The sequence below is a fragment of the Canis lupus genome, chromosome 15, assembly GCF_011100685.1.
Source record: "Canis lupus familiaris isolate Mischka breed German Shepherd chromosome 15, alternate assembly UU_Cfam_GSD_1.0, whole genome shotgun sequence".
Lineage (NCBI taxonomy): Eukaryota > Metazoa > Chordata > Mammalia > Carnivora > Canidae > Canis > Canis lupus.
In genome coordinates, this window is record NC_049236.1 from 38,015,595 (window position 1) to 38,034,370 (window position 18,776).

Below are 18,776 nucleotides of genomic sequence, written 5' to 3' on the forward strand. Positions count from 1 at the left end.
CTAACAATTGGGGTCTATAATCCTCACTGTAATTCTTATGTCTTATTCTCGCTTGTATCATTTCTTTTACTTTAAAACTTTTGGAATCGTCTTGCCTCAGCCACAAAGTAAACCGGCTTAAAGTCCACAACCTTGGACTGTATCAAGATATTTTTTTTAAGATTTTATTTATTTATTCATGAGAGACCCAGAGAGAGAGGCAGAGACACAGGCAGAGGGAGAAGCAGGCTCCCTGCGGGGAGCCCGATGCGGGACCCGATCCCAGGACCCAAGATCATGCCCTGAGCTGAAAGCAGATGCTCAACTGCTGAGCCACTCAGGTGCCCCAAAATTTCCGAGGTCCACAAGTCTCAGAGAAAGGTCAAACTGCCTTCTGTCCCCTTCCCACTCCACTCCCTGCTCCTCCAACAAAACCTACAAATTCTCACTAGTAGTACATTGACCATTAAAAATGGCAATTTTTTCTAAATATAGATTTTTAACCCCTTCTCCTACAGCAGAGGGGAAGAAAGTAAACAGTGTTTCATAATCATATATACATACAGCCCAAGAAAACTTAGTTCCTCTTAGTGAAGTCGATCTCTGTGTTTGCAAAAACTCAATTTGCAGCCTGGAAAGTGATATTTATTTGAAGAAGCTTATTGCCGAAAGTGAATCATAAATCTGCTGGCTGTTGAGACTTCAAGGCAGGAAGAACAAAGGCAATTATTAGTCTGAATGTTCCACTGACGATATGAAATCTTTGTCTTTCAAAGCATTTGTTTAAGTAAGAAAAAGTTTGCCTAGCCTGGAGAACGTTCTATTGTGGGATATGAAACTCCTGAAACCTCCGAAGCTTATTTATATATTTGCTAGGCTTCTCTCTGCCAACTTTCTCCTCTCCCAGAGCGTCCGTTAATGCTAAGAAAAGCCTCCAAAAAGCACACATTATAAGCAGAGAAAAATCTTAATGAATGTAATATATTTGGCAAATCTGTTCTATCTATCAAGGAGATTTCCTTCCTCTCTTCATCATGCATTTCTTTTCTTTGTTTCTTTTTTTTTTTTTCTTTTAATGTCTTTCATCTTGATTCATCTTAGGGAGTTTATTCTCCCCTCCTCTCAAAAATAAAAAAAATAAAAATAGAAACTCAAGCCACCTTTCAACTTCCTTTCTCTCGCTGTCATTTTCTATTCCTTCCTACCTATTCAAAAAAAATTTTTTTTTCTTCCTTTTGGGAATCTGGGGAAAGTGAGAGGACCTTAGGGGCCCTGTGCTAATTTCCCTTCCATTGCTCAACCAGAGGGGAGGCAGCCGTTGCAAAACCCAGCTCCCAATATGCACATGTGGGCAGTGCACTTTATAGATGGTCCTTGGCCAATGTGCATGCCAAGCTCGCCTCCCCTTGCCGCCCAGCATACTCCTTCCCTCAGCTGCTGTGTGCTCACGAGCTGTTAGGCCATCCGAATATAGACCTGAACAGCCCCACATCAGCTGTCAGCTGTCGAGAGAAGTTTCCATCACCCGAAGCATTCTAAATCCAGAAGACTTAGGAGTTACGTGGACAATCGCCTCCTAACATTAGTGAGGTGAGGTGCGACTCAAATGCATTTGCGCATCTTTGTACAGAATTGGATTCTCCTCCCCGCTGAAGCCGTGCTGCCTGAGGCACACCCGTGACCCGAGATTCTCTTCACACCTTGCTAATCGGGGGCATGGTGTCAGGGCTGGCAGCGCTGGCATCATCCAGGACTTTGTTAAAAACGTAGCATCGACGGCCCTCTCCCTCCACCTACTGAAACAGAAAGTTCCTCTTAACCAGATCTCCAGGTGGCTCCCGTGCTCAACAGGGTTTAAAACACTCTGTTAACACCAAGCGTATATGAGGCCCCTGGGGTTTGGGTTGGAGATGTGAGAGGGGCTGCACCTGCTAAGCCTGCTGCTTCTCCTGTGCCATTTCTTCTGGGGGGGTTGTAACTCTGGGGTGTCCCAGGCCCCCCACCCATTCCCCATCCCAGTTTGTCTTCCCTTCTCCATCTGTTGCTACTCTGGACTGCTGGGGCCCTGGTCTCTGCAACTGCAGGTGACACTTGCACACGGGCTGACCGTGCTGCTCCCTCCCTGCAGGCTTGGCCGTACCTGTGTAAGTTGTTGTCAGGGAGACTGATGCCTTGACATTTACAGTTCCTTTCCCAGAGAGGAGCACAAGACATTTCGTGGAAGCTGCATGTAATCCCCCTCAATCCCCTGCAGAAGGGAAGGGGGAATGCATCTTAAAATAATCCCATTTGAGTCGCCCCACCTATACGATATTCTCTCCCCTTTGAGTGGATGGAAAACAAGTAAAGATGTGTGTGCATGCAATGTTTTTGCATTTAGAAAAGACATCTAGGTTTAAGCAACTTCTGAAACAACTTCAGATTTTTCGTGGAATTTCTTCCAAGTCCGTGATGATGGGCACTGATCTGGGCATCCCATGGCTCATGCTGCAAACCCTGGCTGTGTGCCCAAAGCCAGTAACCCCAGGCACCTGTGTTCCCACAGGTGCAAGGGTGGGAGGCCACGCGTAAAGAATGGGTCCCTTGAGCTCTGTGCCAGCTTCACAGTGAAGACACAAACTCAGACCATATCATTAGCCTTTCAACAGGTACCCTCCACCCCAATGCAGCAAAAACTATTTCTCCAAACACATACCTGTGCATCTTAGTCCTCTTTTTCTCTGCGTTTCTTATACTGCCAAGCAGCCTCCAATTCTAGGCCATTCGTTTGGAGTCATGCGTTCTTCCTTTCTTTTCTTTCAGGCAGACAAGAATGTGGCAGGACAGCTGCTAGCTGGTGCAGTGAGCTTCTCCCAGACATCAAGGGTTCCAGGCAGTTTGTTGTGCTTTTGTTCCTCTGAATAACCTAACATGGTCCCGAATGACCTGCCAAGTGCATCTGCTTGACACTCAGCACCTGAGCCCAGTGAAGAGCACAGTGTCTAGAAGCTTCCAGAGGATCACGTCTCCTGTGGGGTTGTTGTTGGGCATCACACCTCCTCCCCGCAGCACTTGTAAGAGATGTCGGAGTGTGTGCTTTCTGACAGGGGCATCAGGCCTAGGGTTTTTTAAATACCTGCGAGAACAATGGCAAAACCAGAAATACATTCTCCTGCTTCCTTAGCATGGCCATAGACGGTTTCTCACTGGCTTCCTAGAAGTGCACAAGTGAGAAAGTCGGAAATGGGCAGCTAAGAAATAGGACTGGACCCCTAGTAGAGGCCCCCGTTTTATTGAATGAACCATCTGGTCCTCTGGAAATGTTTGGGGTGGCCTCTATAAGAACACAGTCACCCCCCGCCCCAAAACCAGCACTGAGCCATGGGACGTTAGCAAACTCTATGACCCCTGCTTCTCTCAGGATGCTCCCACCTTCACCAGACTGAAACAAGAGGCTTCTCTCCTAGTGGCAGAATGCAACACAGCCTCTCAGAAATGAAACTTTATATCTAAGATTCCTTTTAGTTTAAACTAAAAATAGTTCATTAAATTAGTTAACTCAGTTAATTCATCTGCAACAGAGATCACAGGTAGATGCTCCCAACAAGGAGGCATGCCATTGTTTTACTGAGTTCCAACAGGGAGGTGTAGCTTAGACTCTGGTCTAGTATGTGACTTTTCTGTGAGTCTCAGTGGTTTGGGAAAAAAAATCCAATTTGAATATTTTAAGATCCTTAGATCCGGTTGGTAACAGGGTGTGACTTGCTACCCACAGATTAACTCAAATGGAAAATAAGGTCAGTGTAAGTGACCCTCGTGCGTATTTCTGGACTAGGCCCAAAATGGAATGTTCTTCTCTCACAGTGCGTTTTCTAACACCACTCTTTACTGAAGAACAAAATCTAAGAACATACTTCGTTTTTAGTCCTTAGTCCTAATTCTGCCCATATTTAGCTACCAGATTGGATGGCATGCAATCTGAAATTACTGCGATCTTGATTCTGTGCAACAAATATTTGCTGTCCCTGCTGAGGGCTTGGGAGCAGCGCAGAGAATACCAAAGTGTGAAACTCAGTTTCCTACATGAGGGTGTGCCCCGCAGAAAGCCAGGCTGGCCTCTTCTCACCTGGAAGTCAGTCCTACCCTGAGTCTTCTTCAAAGAAATACAGTCAGAAATAACCAAGAAGAAATTTTTTATCTTTCTATAACCTATTAAAATTGTCCAGAGACCCCACTCTTAACACATAGAAAAACTGATTGATACCAGCTTTTCCTGCCAGTTTTTATGTACAGAAGAATCTCATTTGTGTGTGTGTATTCACATGCCTCGCACCTGCCCCCAATGACACTCTTTTCCCTCTCCGAGCTCCCAAAACCTCTCAAGCTCAGCTCCCACAAAACGTCTTCTCTGTCTCCCCTCCCACAGTCTGCATCTACTACTTTTCTCCTGTCAGTAATTCTCTGATATTTTCAGCATAAACCTGGCAGGTTTTTCCCAACTTCTCCAGTCTCCCCGTCATCCACACGTAGTAAGTGCTTGGCCCAGGAGCCCACCTGGCGAAACATGGTTGTCCTGGGAGAGGCAACAAGAACTTCTGGCAAGCTGAGGGCAGAGGGGATATGATAAATATATTTAAATGATAGTTTTTCCCTATTACGAGGGAACTAATAGTTCCTTGAACACTGCCCAGTATGAACTTTATTGATAAAACAGACATAGTCCCTGCCTTCAAGGAGCTTAACTGTCTCCAGAAGGTAATTCCCAATAATTGAATAATTACTCGATTATTCAATTGAGTCCTGCAGAGACCAGTAGGTCTCTAATCCAGATGTCCCTAATGATGTAAATTAAAGAGGTCACATACCATTCCACATCCAGTGTTAAGTGCAGAGACCTCTTCAATGCGTCTGCAAAATTTTCCCAGGGAGAGCAAGATGGGAGAATGAGGTATATTTTCCTTCCTCTGCTGACTCCCTCATCTCTGCTCTATGCCTTGAGGTCAATCCTTTATCTCCCTGATTCCCCCACTGAAGCAACAAGGGAACAAAGCCTGTGATGTGTAGTAAAACTTTTCCTGAAGTTTTCTAGGTCACTGTCAGAGATTTACATTCCTGCATGACACAGTAAATAATCTAAAGCTACATAGTAGTCATCTCATCCTATAAGTCCCTTTGGCCACCATGATACAGGGGATTGCTCACAGGTTTCTGTACTCAGATTAGCACTCAGTCATTGACCATCTTGCTGTTTCATGTGTGTGTGAAATGCACATGTGTGCGTGTGCGTGCACACACACACACACATACTCAGTAATTCTAAATTCCTCTTACTCTATTATACACAGAAATTCGGTTCTTTTCTTCCCTTGGACCCAGACTCAGTTCTAGGCCTAGCCGTACATAACCAAACCCTTCAGGTAGTCAGATAAGCAAAAGAGCTAGCTACATGTTCAAAAGCAAAAAGAACCACAAATGTATACAGTCTGTCCTCCAATAGGATCTACCCTCTTATTAACAACAACAAAAAAAAAATCACACCAACACTGAATGATATAAAAATTGTCCCTTCTGTGTAATGACCAAATACTCTCTAACACCCACTAGAATATAAGTTTCAAAAGAGCAGGTACTATGTCTCTTTCTTTGCTATATCCAGGATCCAGCACAATTCTATTTCAACAAGTATGTGTTTTTTTAAATAATTTATTGAAATCTCTCCCAGTGCTGACATTCTGTGATCCTTTAATATTTGCAGTTCTTTATTTTTTTCATTTCATACGTTTCTCACATATGGAGGAAAAATAGGAAAAAAGTCTTAGTCCAAAGAGTTAAAGCATTAAATTTGTTTTATTACTGTATTGGGATTACTATAGCTAGGAATAACTGAAGAACTAGCTTAAAAGGCTTAAATAATAAAGAAATGTATTATTCCACTGAATACAAACTCCAAAGATGATATTGTCCCAGGATTAACCAAGTCAGCTGCTTGGCCACATCATTAATATTCAGGTTCTTTTCATCTTTCTACTCTGCCATCTTCAGTGAGGCCCTTAAGAACATCTTCTCATAGCTGCAAAATGGCTGTAGCTGCACCAAAGGTCACATTTACACTTGACAAAGTCCTTCCCTGGGTCCTTCATTAGGAACAAAGATAACCTTCCCAAAAGCCAGTCTGTGGACCTCACCTCACATTTCACTGGCCAAAATCACATTCCATTGCTCAGTCATAAGCCAACTGATGGCAAGGGAGATAAAAGCAGCATGGCTGCCTGAGACTAATCAGGATTCAACCTTTGGAGTTGGACACCAGAGTCCCAGAAGATCCCAAAGTTTCTGAAGAAGATGGCCACTTTTTACCTGAATAAAATTAGGGTGGTTACAAAAATAAAGAAAGGCATGTCGCTGGCAGTCAACCAATAGCATATGCCATAATTACTACGGTAAAAAGGCCATTCCAAATGTGATTAGAATTATTTGGATGAATATAAATGGATTTATGTTATTTCATTTCCAAATGAAAGAAAAGTTTTTCAGATTGCATCACTGATAAACCCAAAATTGTCAATATTGATTCATCAATCTCTTTTTCTACAAACTTTTAATCGTAGCTTATGTCCAAAGTAGTCGGGAGTAATAGAGGCAAAAATTGTTAATGTCCCCCTTACTTTCAACATCTAGGATTCCTGTTTTAATTGAAAACTTTCTGAGGGATGTATTCCCATCCTCTATGCCATGACCAAACAAACAAAACAACACATGCAATGGATTTCACCAAACTCAAAGAAGTTGTTATTTATTTCAAATGCCATACAACCCATCCTGTTAGAAATACTCATTATCTTGTAGAAGTTTCTCTCCTGGATACAAAAATAGAACACACAGACTTAGTTGCTAATTCTAGTGACCACAGCAAATGGTGATGGACACTGAGGCTGTAAGTACCAAGTGTCAGGCCATATAGTGGAGATCCATAGATAGTGGAGATCCATAGCTAGTGAAGCTCCATAGAGCAAGACAACTTACCCTTCTATATCTCCACTGTCCTTGATAAGTCAAAGATTCTTCTAGATGCAAGCGACAAAAATCTGACCTAAGCCATCTTAAAAGCAAGACTTTTACTGATTTATCAAGACATGCTCTGTGATTCTCCATAGAAAGGAAATTTCTTCCTAATTCTAATTTTTGTATCATTTTCTTTTAGGACTTTTTTTTTTTTGAAAGAACAAAAAGTTTAAAAGCTTTCTACTTGCCAAATAGCACAGCATGATAAATATTATAGCACCCAAATTACCATCAGCAGAGTCCCAGTAGCTCACATCTGCTTGTGGAGTTCCCTTTACAATCAATCAGGTGTATTGAAAAGGTCTTTGTGATGCAGAAGGGAACAAAAGTCACCTGTGTTTTTCAGTTTACTCTAATTTGTACACAAGATATAATTTGCTACACCACAGGTCTCCTGCTCAAAGAGATTCAAAACAACAAAAGCAAAAATAATCACTACTATTCTGAGACTGAGATAAGTGATAAAGAATCTAGCTGTGATCAGCTGGGAGTTACATTAAATCTAAACCATACAAAAGGAGCAAAGATTTTTAGTGAAGGAAAATGCCTTAAAGCTTATCCACTGTAACCCCTCATTTCATAGATGATAAGGCCAGTGGCCTTGTAGTTAACATGGCCAATTGGATATCTAAGTTGATTTTCATTCCCTTTTTATACCCAATTAGACTATTAGTGAAGGAACACAAAAGGTGTAAGCCCTCTAGGCAAAGAGAACAGGAGAGGAGATACATAGTAGACAAGAAACCATAGTGGGATAGATGAGTGATGGTCACCAGCTTAGCAGACAGAGAAACATGGAAATTAAGTGCCTCCAGAGGAAAATCCAATGATGAGAAAACATGCTTGTGCCTCTAACCTCAAGAAAGGCATAGGAATTAATGACACCAGTTATCTCTGCAGAGGTGAGGGATGGGAGTAAAGATCCAGAAAATTGATTAAAAGTCAGGATAAGGAGTTGGTACTTTTCCAAAGTCCCCTTCCCAAATCTACTCAGCCAGGAGATTGCTCATTCTCCACTCTGGCGGAGAAGTGGGAGATTTCCACTCCAGAAATACTGAACCAGAGAAGCTGCATGCTAAGGCAATGGAAGGAGGGATGAAGTACAACAGAGAATCACACTGAATTAATAACAATGACAATGATAGTAAAAATGGGTAACTCACTGAACACTCATTGTGTTTCAAATACTTTAGGCATGGTATTTGTAATTAATCACTTAACCCTCACAACTATCCCATAAATAGATACTGGTAGTATCTTAATTTGACAAATGAAGAAACAGGTAAAAGAAGTCACAAGTGACAGAGAAGAACTTTGAAACCAGCCAGTGACTTTAGCATATAATTATTAACCACCATACGGGGATGATCATACCCTAGTCGTGGGTTCCAGAAAGCCATGATTCAGACATACGGCTCTAACAGTGAATTTGAAGTTTTCTTCATTGCAGAAGTTGAAGAACCACAGAAAAGGCATACAAGTCCTACCTGATCAAAGTGACCAGTCAGCCCAACCCACCAAGCACATGAAGTTTTTATTCAACTTTTTAGAACCTTTCAATTTAATATGAACAGACAGCCAGGGACACCCTACTTTTGAGGAAAGTCTGTAATGTGAAAAAGAAGAATCAAAATAAATTGAAGAAAGGCAATTCAGAGAAAACAAAAAACATGCAGAAAAAAAATTTTTTAAACTAGAATATCCTCAAAGAAATAAAAACAATCATATCCCAGAAACAAATGAAGGATGCTATTTAAAATATATATATATACATATAATAAGCAATCTTTTAATTTTTTTAAAAAATGACACCAGAAATTTTAAAATTTAAATCAAAAAATCAGAAGTCAAAGATGAAGATATTAGAAATTAAATAGATACATACATAGAGGAAAAATAAGAAATCTGTATAATCGGGGAACCCTGGGTGGCGCAGCGGTTTGGCTCCTGCCTTTGGCCCAGGGCACGATCCTGGAGACCCGGGATCGAATCCCACATCGGGCTCCCGGTGCATGGAGCCTGCTTCTCCCTCTGCCTATGTCTCTGCCTCTCTCTCTCTTTCTCTCTCTGTGACTATCATAAATAAATAAAAAAATTTAAAAAAAGAGAAATATGTATAATCAATCTAGAATTCTAATATTTTATTAGTAAGAGTTCCACAAAGAACTGACACACACAGAGAAATGAGAAAAGAGAAAATTAGCAAAGAAATAATACAAGAAAATTTCCCAAAACTGAAAAAAAACTTTGAAAATGATCTATTGAGTATCCAGCACAATGGACAATAAGAAAAAATTCCAAAGTATGTCATTTTAAATTTCAGGATATCAGGGATGAAGAAAAGATCAAAAGAAACTTCAGATAGAAAAAAAAATACAAAGAATTAAGAAGCAGAATGACATTAGATCTCTCAAGAGGAACTCTAGACGTTAGTAGACTGGGAAGAAATAGCTTCATAATTCAGAATTCTAAGGGAAAAGGATTTCTAAACTAGCTTTTGCTATTTCTCCAACCTCTCTTGCTCTGCCCTGTCCAATCCAATCAAACTTACAACCAGCTTCAAATCTAGAAGAAATTAAGTAAATCCCCAGGGGCACACAGATTGGCCTATGCTACACTTCCTGGGGATGTCAGTGTCAGCCAACCCTGTAACCCCACCACTGTGGCTGTCACCATTCCAAGGAATGCACTCTGGGCAACTTTTCTATGGGGGGTTTCATCATTTGTTGCAGATCCAGAGTATTCCACCTCTATGATAGTTTTCCAAAATCTGCTCTTTGGAGGCTAGTAAATTAATTTCTCTATTTTCTATTGTTGTCCTAACCAATTACCACAAACACAGTAATATATAACAGCACAAATTTATTATTTATCTCACAGTTCTGTACATTAGCCCAGCTAGACTAGACTGGTATCTCAGCTGTGGGTCTCACAAGGCTGAAGTCAAGGTGTAGGCCAACCTGAACACTTTTTCTAGAGACTCTGGAAGAGAATCTGCTTCTGGACACATTCACTTGGTTGGTAGAACTCAGTCACTTGTGAACATGGGGCTGAGGTCCCCACTTCCTTGCAGTCTGTCAACCAGAAACATCTCTCAGCCCCTACATGTTTCCCTTTTCTTTTTGCACATAGCCCCCTACACTCAGGGCCACAGCAACAGCACGTGAAGTCCTTGGACTCTTGCTGACTTCTCCTTCTGCTCTATCTCTTCCGCCTCCAGCCAAAGAATGTTCTCTGCTTTTAAGAGTTCATGTGATTAGACTGGGGCCATCCAGATAACCCGGGATGATCTCCCTATATTGAGGTATGTAACCCTAATATATCTGCAAAATCCCTTTCACCTCATTACAAAATATCTTCACAGTTTTCAGGATTAGGACATAGATATCTTGGGGGAACCATTCTGCCTACCACAGTTCCTAAAGAAAATAAACTCAGTTTAGTGTGGCAATAGACAAATCTATTAGTCCCCAGCCCCTCACATTGGAATGGAAACATCCAAAATCTCAACATGTATGGGATAAGAGTAGCAGTTACTAATACAACAAAATTTGAGTGCTTAGTGTGTGAAAACACTGGTAGACCTTGGGAAGTCCCATGATTACAATACAGAGTCCACTCCCAAGATTATCACAATCCAGCAGAGGAGACAGAAAAGAAATCATAAAAATACGTGGAAAACACAGTGCAAGATAAACTGAAGGATTTTCAAAAGCACAGCAATGGGGCACCAACCCAGCCTTCAGGATGGGGGAAGATTTCTTGAAGGAAATAATACTGAAGTGAATTTTCAAAGATCAGTTGGAATTAGCCAGGAGAGCTGTGGGAATTGGGAAGGTAGAGAGAGGGGGGGAAAGCAAAAAAATATAAACATTCATGCATATTTACATGCAAATATTTTAGAATACAAGATAAACAGCTGGAAAGTAAGAATTCTTCTCTTACTAACATTGTAGGATTTTCTGGACAGAGTTCCTAAAGAATGGTGTGACTATGAAAGAAAACTCTATCTTCTCTAATAATTTGAAAATGCACGATATTCACACATCATTCTAATATTTTCTGAACATTTGCATATATGTCACTTTATATTTCATCAGCCCCATGAGGTGAGAAAAGCAAATATTGTTATTCCCATTTCATGGATATGAAATACAGAGTTCAGAGGAATTAGGAACTTAATCAGGGGTGACCCACCTGCCTCCTGACAGGACTCCAATCAGAAACCAGACCACCCAGTTAGAAAATCCAGTATTTATTTCACTGCAGTGGGCCACATCTACTTTACAAGTTCTGTGGAATTTATTTAGCCCTTTGCTTCATTTTTAAATGCATGTGATATAATTATGGATTTATAAAATACCTGAAAAACCACCAATTGATTCTTAATTTTTGCCTTTAAGCTTACTGCACAAAAAGGGAGTAAAATTATACCCTTACTTAGACACTATTGCTTTGTTGATTTTGTTTCCCAAAATGAATAATTTTTGTTGTTCTACTATAGTCATTAAAGGAAACAGAAGAGCTGATCCACAGAAACATTGTGATGGTGGCAGGGAAGCATCCTAGAGGACGTGCAGGCTATTGATATTCTCTCCTCAAGCCCGAAACTCTCTGGAGATCCATGAGAAACACTGAATCACAACGAAGACTGGAAAACAAATTGATAGAATCAGAGATGGTTGCAGACACGTAAAGAGCTTTTCACGCTGTTGCCGTTTCAGTTGGTTATACTTCAGTTTTGCAAATTGATGGGGGGGAATCTAGTTTTATTTCAGTATGTTTAACTTTTCAGTTAAAGGCCAAAGAGTAAGTTTCTACATTCAAAATGGTTCCTTTGGTTGCTTTATTAAAAATCACAAAGCTCCTTCCCCCCAAAAGAGGCCCATTCATTATATTGTGATGTTAGGAGCAAACTCAAAGGAGAATGTGTGACTTTCTTTGTACAGAAGTTTTAATATTTTCATAAAGATCCTCTCTTCAGCTCCTCAAGCATTTGCCTTTCATTTTGTCTTATTGAATTAGGCTGCAAAGCACTCGAGCATGAAGCTCTTTGTCATCTCTAACCAGGCTTCTATCGATTCCACGTATCTATATGCCTCGTCTTGGTGTATTAATCTATACATCTATTGCACTGAAAGAGAGAACTCTCTAATTTATTATGTAAAAGGATAAGCTATCTCCACAGTCCATTTGCATGCAGGTATGCTTAAAAAGTAGATTTGTTTCCTCAGACCCAGAGCTGGCTTCTTTAGGGGCATTAAACCAAGGGAAAAATGAAATTATATTGTGATTTTTACGATGGATTCTACTACAACCATGACAAAATCAGGCCAATATCTTGGCTTCTATTTCTTTAAATATAAGCAAATTTGAATACAAAGAATTCTAGATCAGTATAAGCAAACCTCTGCACATACACATCCTCAAAAATGCAAATTACACGATTAATTCACCACCTGCCTCTCATTTGGGTTGGATTGCCCTCAGCCCAAGCAGAGGATTTGCTGGGATGGTGAAGGGCTTTATGTGAGTGGCCCAAAAAATTTATTTTTCTCCTAAATATTATTCCTCTAAGTATTACTGAGAGAAATATATTAAATAGGCAATAACATAATCAAGAATTTCAGAGTCAGAAGACCTTAGCTATTGTCTATAACACATTGTCAGCTTAATCTTTCTTCAGTGTCCTTGCATTTGAAGCAACATTAATATATACTCAAGGCCTTCTCCTTAGTTGCAGAAAGTTTTTAGGTATGTTTTTAAGCTTCTCTTTTACTTTATTCCAATTCAGAACCATCTTCTCAAAAAAAAAAAAAAAAAAAAAAAAGAACCATCTTCTCTTCTAAGGATAGGTACCTGGTTTATCCATCCCACAAGTATTTATTGAGTGTCTCCTCTGTACAAGCCACTACTCTGTGTGCTGGAGGTGTAGTGGTGAACAAGTCAGATGAGATCCCTACTGTCATGGAAGATGGACAGTAACCACGTGAATACATTAGAAAACTTCAAAGCAGTAAGGGCTACTAAGAAAATTCAATATGACAATGTGAAGATGCTGGCTGATGGAGCAACATTAGAAGGGGGTAGTCATCAAAGACTTGAGATGAGACCTGAATGCAGTTTAAGGATAGAGTATTCTAGGTAAGGCAACAGCAAATGCAAAGGCCTGGGCTAGAAATGAGACCTGAGGGCAGTTCACTCTAGCTGGATAGCAAAACAATACATCCACCATTCACTAAGCCTCTGTTCAGTAGGGCCCAGGAATACAGAAGTAAAAACCCTCATTTCTATCCTCAAAGAGCTCAGTCTAATGGCAAAGATGGGTAAACAATTTGAATATAATGCAGTAAGTACTATGACAGCAGTATGCATTTGATGCTATGGGACAGGAAAGGAGAGATGGGGTAGAGTTGTGGAACCAGTCATAAGTTAGGTGCCAGCCAATGTGGGTTTTCAAGCTGGATCAACCATTAATTAGCATGAACCTTGGCAGGTGAAATTTGCTCATATATTCATGTATTCAATCAGTCAACAAATGTTGAATAAGCATCATATTCAAGAACTATGCTTTTGTAGGGGATCTACATTAGTTAGGATGCTTTTGGTCAAGAGGAACAGAAAGTCAACTCAAAAAGCTCAAAATGGCTTAAACAAAAGAGATTTCTCTATTTACATAACTGAAAAATCCAGGAGTTTGGCTTCAAGTATGGGCTAGTCCAAGTACTCATCCAATAAATCTATCTCTCTCTCTCCTTTTTTCTTCCTCTCTCTCTCTCTTTCTCTCTCTCCACTCCAGATCTTAACTCTAATTTTTGTTTATTGTCTTCAGTCTATGGAAGGAAAATTCATATGGCTGATATATATCCTCCCAACTTCAAGTCCAGAAGAAAAGAAAAAAAGTTTCTCACTCCTCGGCAGTTCCAGCAAATGTCCTAAAATTGATGAGACAGCTTTAGTCACACTTCCATTCCCAGAACAATCACTTGGGAATTCTTGTTCCAACTGACTGGGCCTGGTCACATTCTATCCTGGGAGTTCAGGGATCCAGTCAACCTACCCTGAACCAAATGGACTAAGCTGGAGGGAGGAATGATTCTCCAGGATATAGATTACAATACCAGAAAACAGGGTGAATGAAAACTGGACAGGCAAAACTCACAAATGTCTACTACAGGACCCAAGGTTAAATGGACATTGTCCCTGAATCAAAGAACTCACAATTTTGTGGAAGAAATGAACTATTCTCCCCCAAATCATAATATAATATGATACCTGCCCTATTAGCTCTTCATATTTAAGCTTCAGTGGTATCTTTAACTCTTGCCAATATTGGGCATGTGAACTCTTTCTTTTGTATCCCCCTCCCTGCAGGACACATTCCTCAGATTCTTCTCCACCTGTGCAATGGGATTCCCAATGCTTTCCCACAAATACTGTTCCTCCTTTCCCTATCTTTCCCTCAGTTTTTCTATAGGTCCTTCTAATCTAACACTGAAGAATATATGTTTAAAATCAATAATTTTACTTTCTTGAATTTTTCAAAAGGACAAATTTAAATAGCAACCATATCATCCTGTCCCACAACCCAAAACTGAATAATACCTTTTGATGTTTCCCCTTTACCCACAGCATGTATACATAAGGCATTTCTTCCCCCACTGTACCTACCTACTGTTTCTCAACCTAAGAAGTACAAAACTGTGAGCCTCCAATTACAGATAACCTTGCTTACATTTTGTACATAATGAAAATGTTCCTGCCCTTTGCAATTGCATTTCATCTCTCAGCTTGATTTCTTTAATTGGTCCCACATCTTAAAGGGGCTCTGTTCAACATTTGGTATTTGATAGATCCCATGGGTCTTTGTTGCTGACAACAATGCTGCCATCTCTATGCTTGGTTTATACTCAGATACATATGTGTCCCTAATTGCCTTTATTGTTAATGGATATTTGATGAGGAAAATTTTCAGATTTTCTAAGACATTCATCATAAAATAACTCCCTATCCCAGAATTGTACTCAAAACTGTTAAGTCATTTTAAGATAGCCTGGCTGGAGTATGAGTTTTGTCCATCCCTATATTTGTTGAATATAAAAATCAATAATGCTACCACTCTACACATTTATCTAATGTAATAATCAATACTAATACCGTTCTTGATATTTACTTAATATAATAATCAATAACAATACTGTTTATTTATTTGATGCCATTGATCAAGGAAGAAGACCAAATCTATGTGTTTTATCCACCCTATGTACATTCAGACTGGACCATCCACTGCTAACACCTCCCCTCTTCCCACTCTAGATTTGTGCAGAGAGCATCTTTCCTTTCCTTGCTGTGAAAGGTGATGGTCAATAAACTACCATTTTGTGTGTGAGAGGCAGCCAGAAACTAAGCCTGTCTCTACATTATTCTAGGTACTGTAAAGGAAACAAGGAAATATAATATGATTTACTTCACATTAAGCAATATTAGCTGCCGCAACAGATAACTCCCAAAATCTAAGTAGATAGGATAACTTAATAAGTTACATTATAAGTTGCTTGCCTACCATCTAACAGTATAATGTGGTTCTTTCTGGTTGGTGGAATGCTTCCATACAATACTTCAGAGACGTAGGCTTCTTCCATATTACAGGTCCATCCTTTCCTAGAATCTCATAATCCTCTGCATTCAGCCGGCATGTGGGAAAAGAGCCTGGAAGACCATGTGTAGGATGTTTTAGTCAATAAATAAGTCAGACTTAGATGCAGCATTCATTCTTTGGCTCAGAAACTGAGTCCATGTCTAACTGCAAGGCAAGGCAAGCTGAGAATATGGTCTAGCTATATGCCCAAGAGGAAGGAAAAGGATTTGGTAAATGGTTAGCCAGTCTCTGACACCACCCCATCCTTGAGTTGCTTATAATTCAAAGAGGAAGAAAAGAAGAAACAAACGAAATAATTAAATACTATACACATGATGAAAAGGGAGAATCATTAGAGACTGTATTAGTCAATGAAGGCCTTCCAAGGAGAGACTTTAAAAATAGAATTTGGAGATAAACAGTCAGGGCCATCCCAAGAAATAAAACATTACATTATATGCAATAGAAGAGGTTGAGACATAGGAATGAATTGAGCAGAGGAATAGGAGGGCCCGTTCAGACAATTTTACAGAGTCTATGCCAAGAAATAGAAAACAACACACCTGGCTAAGGAGACTAGGATAAAACTGCTTTGACTTGGACCATGCTTCTCCCACCTTGAACACATTTGCATTGCATTAGGATTCCTCTGGTCCAGCCAAAGGGCCCAGTGTACACTACCATCTTTTTCTAAGTAATCTCTAAATCTCAGCTGACATTTAAAGTTTGAGTGGAAAATGTTGGCATTACCTAGAGGGTATCCTTCACTAATTTTGAGTTTCTCAAAGAACAACAATAAAAACAAACAAACAAACAACAAATTCTAAGAGACTATGATTAACCCAAGTAACCATCTCACCTGCTGATTAAACTACAAGTCTTTTTAATACTATAAACTAAGAAGTCCTTGAGAATCAGACACTCCAGTTGGGGACACATAACAATAGATAATTAGATATCTTGACCATGGTCATGAAGTTACCATAAAATCTAAATAGCAATTAAAAGCCAGTAGTTTTCTCTTTGGTTTAATTCCCTAAATACCCACAGAATTAAGGGACCACCACTCTATTCAAAGCCTCCCTAGGGAAGAGGGGCAAGATGGCGGAAGAGTAGGGTCCCCAAATCACCTGTCCCCACCAAATTACCTAGAAAACCTTCAAATTATCCTGAAAATCTATGAATTCGGCCTGAGATTTAAAGAGAGAACAGCTGGAATGCTACAGTGAGAAGAGTTCATGCTTCTATCAAGGTAGGAAGACGGGGAAAAAGAAATAAAAAAACAAAAGGTATCCAAGGGGGAGGGGCCCCAAGAGGAGCCGGGCTGAGGCCGGGGTGAGTGTCCCCAGGACAGGAGAGCCCCGGCCCGGAGAAGCAGGAGCTGCACCAACCTTCCCGGGCAGAAAGGGGCCCGCAGGGAGTTAGAGCAGGACCCAGGAGGGCGGGGATGCCCTCGGGCTCCCTGGGACACTAACAGGGACCTGCGCCGCGGGCGAGTGCGCCGAGCTCCCTAAGGGCTGCAGCGCACGGTGAGACCCGGAGCAGCTCGGAGGTGCTCGGGCGGCGGCTCCGCAGAGGGGGCTGCGGGCCGGGAGCAAGAATCCAACGGCGCAGGCCCTGAGCACTGGGTGCCGGGACACAACCCAGGATCCAGCCTCCCCCCGGGGACAGGCAGAGGCCGGGAGGGCCCAGGACAGCAAGGACGCTCCTGCCCCGAGCTGAGCAGATCAGCGGCCCTGCCCTGGAGCCTCCAGGCCCTGCAGACGGAGAGCTCCGGAGTTACTGCGAGAGCTGACTCCAGGGCTGGAGAGCTGGCCTCGCCACTGCGGTTGTTCCTCCTGGGGCCTCACGGTGTAAACAACCCCCACTGAGCCCTGCACCAGGCAGGGGCACAGCAGCTCCCCCAAGTGCTAACACCTGAAAATCAGCACAACAGGCCCCTCCCCCAGAAGACCAGATAGACGGACAAGTTCCAGAGGAAGTCAAGGAACTTAAGGTATACAGAATCAGAAGATACTCCCCGTGTTTTTTTGTTTTGTTTTGTTTTGTTTTGTTTTTTGTTTTGTTTTGTTTTGTTTGTTTTGTTTTTTTGCTTTTTGATTTGTTTCCTTCCCCCACCCTTTTTTTCCTTTCTTTCTTTTTCTTTCTCTTTTTCTTCTTTTTTTCTTCCTTTTTTCTTTTTTCTTTTTCTCTTTTCTTTCCTTCTTTCTCTCCTCTCTTTTTCTCCTTCTCCCAATACAACTTGCTTTTGGCCACTCTGCACTGAGCAAAATGACTAGAAGGAAAACCTCACCTCAAAAGAAAGAATCAGAAACAGTCCTCTCTCCCACAGAGTTACAAAATCTGGATTACAATTCAGTGTCAAAAAGCCAATTCAGAAACACTATTATACAGCTACTGGTGGCTCTAGAAAAAAGCATAAAGGACTCAAGAGACTTCATGACTGCAGAATTTAGATCCAATCAGGCAGAAATTAAAAATCAATTGAATGGGATGAATCCAAACTAGAAGTCCTAACGAAGGGTTAACGAGGTGGAAGAACAAGTGAGTGACATAGAAGACAAGTTGATGGCAAAGAGGGAAACTGAGGAAAAAAGAGACAAACAATTAAAAGACCATGAGGATAGATTAAGGGAAATAAACAACAGCCTGAGGAAGAAAAACTTACATTTAATTGGTGTTCCCGAGGGCGCCGAAAGGGACAGAGGGCCAGAATATGTATTTGAACAAATTCTAGCTGAAAACTTTCCTAATCTGGGAAGGGAAACAGGCATTCAGAACCAGGAAATAGAGAGATCCCCCCCTAAAATCAATAAAAACCGTTCAACACCTCAACATCTAATAGTTAAGCTTGCAAATTCCAAAGATAAAGAGAAGATCCTTAAAGCAGCAAGAGACAAGAAATCTCTGACTTTTATGGGGAGGAGTATTAGGGTAACAGCAGACCTCTCCACAGAGACCTGTCAGGCCAGAAAGGGCTGGCAGGATATATTCAGGGTCCTAAATGAGAAGAACATGCAACCAAGAATACTTTATCCAGCAAGGATCTCATTCACAATGGAAGGAGAGATAAAGAGCTTCCAAGACAGGCAGGAACTGAAAGAATATGTGACCTCCA

General features: G+C 40.9%; 1 long non-coding RNA gene across 2 annotated transcripts in view; it reads right to left on the reverse strand.

Moving 5' to 3' along the window:
• Positions 1-432: 432 nt before the first annotated feature.
• LOC111098906 overlaps positions 433-18,776 on the reverse strand; it is a 101,074-nt gene continuing 82,730 nt past the window's right edge. For both annotated transcript variants that reach the window (XR_005370655.1, XR_005370654.1), the window contains exons 4-7: positions 15,584-15,729; positions 2,675-3,094; positions 2,120-2,227; positions 433-1,775 (exon numbers count right to left, since the gene is read on the reverse strand). This is a non-coding gene — a long non-coding RNA (uncharacterized LOC111098906). The remainder of the gene's footprint in view (positions 1,776-2,119; positions 2,228-2,674; positions 3,095-15,583; positions 15,730-18,776) is intronic.